The following is a 5,305-nucleotide window of genomic DNA, read 5'->3' as shown; positions in this document are numbered from 1 at the left end:
GTTTTCGAGTTGAGGCTGTTTCTCTGGACCATCATTCATTGCGTAGTAAGTCAAAACTTTTTGTTTTAAACTTTTAGTGTTGTGGCCTTCTATTTAGTTTGTGATAACATCTTTTAAGCACCAGTCCACTATTCCTAACTTTTAATTTTGTGGCGTTCTATTTGGTTTGTGATAACATCAGTCCACTTTTCCACCTAGATCCACCTGTGTGTTACTACTTCATGTACAATTACAGCTGGCTCTTATTAACTCACCTCTATGTGGTGAAGAGGCTGCTTTCTGAACGATTTCAAGTTGAATCTGTTTTTCAGTCATTCAATAGTAAGTCATAACTTTTTGTTTTGAACTTTTAACTCTACATGGCAATGATGGCCATATTTACAAAGTCACTGTTAATTTACCTGTGACTGTAATTATTATAATTTTGCCACGTAATTTTTGAGCTGGTTTTCTGATAACGTACATGTTTGTGAATGTATGCTTGTTTGTATGTGTATTTATGTAGTAGCTTATAGTAATATATTAGTAGTTGATAATGATGATATTTGTTTAGTGTTCAAATGTAGTTGTGACTCAAGTTATGCTTTATAAGTTGTCTAATATCATTGGTGAAGTAGTGATATGACTATCAATCTTATTACTATTGTTAATATTTATTTTTGCCTTTTTGTTTTGTTCTTCTTTGTTGTACTTTTTTTGTCTCCCTATTGTATCTCTAGTGTTTTGTGTCTTGGGGCACTATTTTTATGAATTTTATTTCACAATAATAATAATTTAATAATAGTAATAATAATAGTAATAATAATAATAGTAATAATAATAAGTGCCACTTTAATATTAACAGTGCATAAATTGGGTTTATTTTTGCACTGTTAAAGGCTCAAAGTTTTCACATAATTATCATAAAGCTGACACTACCTAATGATTCCAAGTTTAACAAGAACATAAAAAATTTGAAAAAAACAAGATTGAGTAGGATTCCGAACGACCAACGAAAATACGAAATGAAAATCCTACTCTCGTGACGCAAATTCTACCCTACATTGTACCTTTAATGTTATTATTTAAAAGTTATGCATCACCTTACAATGTAAAGTAGAATTTGCGTCACGAGAGTAGGATTTTCATTTCATATTTTCGTTGGTCATTCGGAATCCTACTCAATCTTGTTTTTTTAAATTTTTTATGTTCTTGTTTGTGATTATTTAATAATATTTTTTCAGTTACAATTGTGATACTTTTTGATTTTACACAAACAATAAGTTTCTTTATTATTGTTGTCATTGTTATGATTTTCCAGCATTTATGAGGGACAGCACTGATTGAATTCAATAGATATGTTGAAGGAATACTGATGAAAAGTGAAATGAATACTATAGTCTTGATGTGAATCCTTGTTCAGGAAGCTTTATCTTCCCAGCAATCCTGTAGCTATTCCTTCTGAATCTTGCAGGTTCTTCCTGTTGTCAAGTTCATATTATCATTAGTATCATAACATTAATTAATTGTTTTGTGTTTTTGAAATAAAATAATTCATTAAACACTTGATATATGCAAGATTAATGTAATGTTAATTTGTACAACCTCAACTCAATGTCTGAGGTTTTCCTAAAAGTGTGTGCAATCTATTATTATTTTTTAACGACCTGGGGGCGTAGCCCCCAGGCCGTTCCTATAATTGATTTCACCGTCGCGCTATTTATATATATATATTTATTTATTTGTATGTCCACACTTACATTTCTTCTATACATGTTGTATTGGAGAAATAACAAGCCTTAGCAACCACCCGCCCACGCTCCTTTACGTGAGTGGGTGTGGCCACGGCAAACAAAATGGCAGCTTACACATGGGACAAAGTTAAGAGCTTTCTAACAGCAAGAGAACATAGAGATACTGTCTAAAGACTTCTCTATAAGCATTATAAGGTAGAGAGAACCTCTATAAGTCTTAATAATGACCAAGTTGTACTTGCAAGGTGGTGAAATCAATTATAGGAATATTTTTACCCTGTTACGCTTGTTATAACAAAAAAGAGAAATTGTTATTTGCAATTATTATAATTTATTTGCTATACACATGTACATGTATGTAATATTTGTTGTGATTAATTGTGTAGTCAACATTGTTTGTAGTGTATACTTGTGAAACAATGCTTGTTTTATACAGTCACTTGTTCTGTTGATTAACTTCAGACAGACATACATGTACATGTTGGGCCTCTATTCTGTGGTTAGAGGCACCCAATTTAATAATTTGTACTTTTAACAAAGAATGCTGTACCTAAATTTGTAAGTACATGTATGTGTACCGTAGGGTACAGGGCTGTATATTTCACGAATTGGCCTAAAGATCTATTTTGCAGATTTAATTATCGTGAATTTAAACCGTCTCTTATCATCTTGTACCGTAATAATTTGATTTTTGCCAAATTAGTTTTTGTGAATTTTCAAACAGCCTCGAAATCTGCCACATTTACAGCCCTCAAAAAAAGGCGCCCTGCGCCTGTGGTATATTAACTTTCTTTTGTTGCATATTTCGTACTATGTTTTGTTTACATTATACTTTCTACTTCTTGTAGCATGAAAATTTTTCTGTAAATGCTTTATAATTTTTAGTCTAATTTTAGATTTTTTTTACTGTTATTGTATTGTCCTAGGGTCATGCATAAATTTTGTTTTTTTAAAGTATGGAATTAATTTTTGTGCAGGTCCACTACATTTGTGAACATCAATTAAATATTAAAAAAAAAATTAAATCATAAATGTTAATTTCAAAGAAAATTTAAACATTATAAATTTGAGGCCATGATAAACCATGCAGCTATACTGTACATTTATGTACTAATGATTGTTTTACACCTGTAGGTGAGAGACTGTATATATCTTAATATATCACCAATTGATGGCACCTCATTGAAATGCCTCCTCCACTCAAGGGGTATCAGTAATCGTTATATTGGGAAGATTGCAATGCTAGCCAAGTCAAGGGAAGATCTGGACCACTTACATGTAAGTCAACTAATTCCTGACATGCAATGGTACTTGTACTAGCAGTTTTGTGGGTTTAGCAGTTTTGTGGGTTTAGCAGTTTTGCCAAAATATAATTTTGGCAATTTTTTGGCGATTCATTAGTTACTTGTACATGTAGTAGTAGCTAATTTGGTACAGTACGTCCTCGATTATCCGAACACCTTTGTGCACCTCTATTGGGAGAGATGTTCAGATAGCTGAATAGAGGATATACATGCCAAGTGTATTCATTGCAAAATAAATGTATTCATTGCATGCCGTAATAACTTTCAAGAAAGAAATTAGTCCGTTGGACGTCAACTTTGCATTGGCAGCAGTGGACAAAAGATAGAAAAAGGCTTGGTACCAGGAAACCGCTCTTTATTTCTTGATAGCAATCTTTCAGGTGACTACTAGACCCATTAGATCCTCAGTATGCTTTCTAAGCTTCCGAAAAAGGCCTCAAGAAGGTAGCAAGGCAAGAAAATGAGTTTTCCCCCATTGAACTTTTAATAAACTTGAAGTCCAACATGGCGGCCAATTTACTGTGTGGGTTGGATATACGGTACTTAAAAGTTATGAATATACCTAGCACGCATATCCTCTATAGTCTGGATAAGTGAAATACATACAGAATACAGTAGGCCGACCTATCCTATACTTTTCTGAAAATTAAATGAGTATGACTTTCCTTTCTCAAACTCCCAGAGCATCTCAGGCTTCTCTTTAATGGTACCGAATACTGGGATATTTTGGCGTCGCTAAATTTTCACGAATTTTGCATTTGTAAGATTTCATGAAATAATATTTTTGCAAACAGCCTATAAACTCCACCACGTGGCACTGGAAAGTTACAATTTCATGATTTTAATTTTTGCGACGAAGTAAAAAACGTGAAATTTGCGAAAATTTTGCTACTCGAAAATTTCCCAGTATACGGTATTTCTCTTGTTAAGCTCTGTAAGCTCCTTGCTGCAGCAGCCATTTTAACCGGTTATTATAGTCTGAGCATGGGCATTAGAGGCAGCCATGCGTTTGGATAAGCAAGGGTTTGGATAAGCAAGGGTTTGGATAAAAGAGGTACGGATAATCGAGGACGTACTGTATCAGCAATTTCTCCACACAGATCTGCCATCATTTTACATATTTATGACACTATACTTGTATGTTTGCATATGCATGTACATGTATATTATCTCGTAGAGGATCTGTGTTACTGAGATGATACTAAGAAGAGATTCAGGAAGCTTTTATTAATGACTCCATTGAACTGTGTGTCAGCCAATGTGGCTTATTTCCTCAACTGTTTACTAGTAAGATATGCAGTGATAATAGTACACTAACAATACATTTGTACATAATGTACATGTAACTTTAATTTTATCATTATTTGACTTTGCTCTTTTTTATTTTTTAGACTGATACTGAAGAGATTGTTTCTGATGAAGTAAGTACTGTACAGTACTATTGTCTCCTACTCTCTTGTTGTATCATTGGTCCTCTCTCTCTCTCTCTCTCCCTCTGAGGTTGCTGCTACAAAAAAGAAGTCCAAGAAGCAGAAGAAAGGAAGGAAGTGGTTGTGGTGGTGCTAGTGGTCCAGTCACTAAAACTACATCTGCTGGAAAAGGTATGGTGCTTTATCTTTTACAGCATGTGTGACATACAGAGCATAATGTACATGTATATGAACATGTAATGACTGTCTTATGTTACTATTAATGTATGGAGCCATTGCAGTGCATTTATCATGATCAAAGGCCATATGCAGTGTATGTTTACTTTACCTTTTACTTTGTACAATAGCTGCAATTGATAATATGCAACTTGTACATGTACAGTACATTGATGATATATTTTGTTAGACTTGTCTCAAGGAAAGTTATGGAAACTGTTAGTGGAAGATGTACTTCAGCATTTCCTGTACACATTGGAATAGTAAGCTAATAATAACGGAATAAACAATATTTAATGATGTATATGTACTTAAATATCTATCTCTTTCTCTAGTATTTCTGTAACTCACATGTGTACTACTTGTGGTGTTAGCAGAGTCTCTCTTCTCAGGGAATTCTGTAACAAAACAGGTTAGATGGCATCATACCTCATTAATATTTATTGACCGCACCCCTTATCAGGAGTACAGATTACATTGAAGGATTACAAATTTTCCTTGACTGCTCCATTGAATGAAGGTGATTTGGCCTGTATTGTACTTGTTGTTAAGCACACTGATTTTAAAGTGAGACAAAACTTTATTTGTGACACATAATTGCCAAAAGGTACCTTATGGCGGA

General features: G+C 33.6%; 1 long non-coding RNA gene across 2 annotated transcripts; it reads left to right on the top strand.

Moving 5' to 3' along the window:
* Positions 1–205: 205 nt before the first annotated feature.
* Positions 206–4,567, top strand: LOC109582119 (uncharacterized). 2 transcript variants are annotated; one of them, XR_002184919.1, is made up of 5 exons: positions 206–321; positions 2,868–3,011; positions 4,215–4,324; positions 4,429–4,458; positions 4,538–4,567. It is a non-coding gene; the product is annotated as an uncharacterized LOC109582119 (long non-coding RNA). The 2 variants fall into 2 exon arrangements; XR_002184920.1 differs by lacking the exon at positions 206–321 and adding an exon at positions 2,274–2,291.
* Positions 4,568–5,305: the final 738 nt, after the last annotated feature.

The sequence above is a fragment of the Amphimedon queenslandica genome, unplaced genomic scaffold, assembly GCF_000090795.2.
Source record: "Amphimedon queenslandica unplaced genomic scaffold, v1.1 AMPQUscaffold_13400, whole genome shotgun sequence".
NCBI classification, from domain to species: Eukaryota; Metazoa; Porifera; class Demospongiae; order Haplosclerida; family Niphatidae; genus Amphimedon; species Amphimedon queenslandica.
Note: the sequence above shows the minus strand (reverse complement) of the source record. Positions and strands in the feature narration are given on the sequence as shown.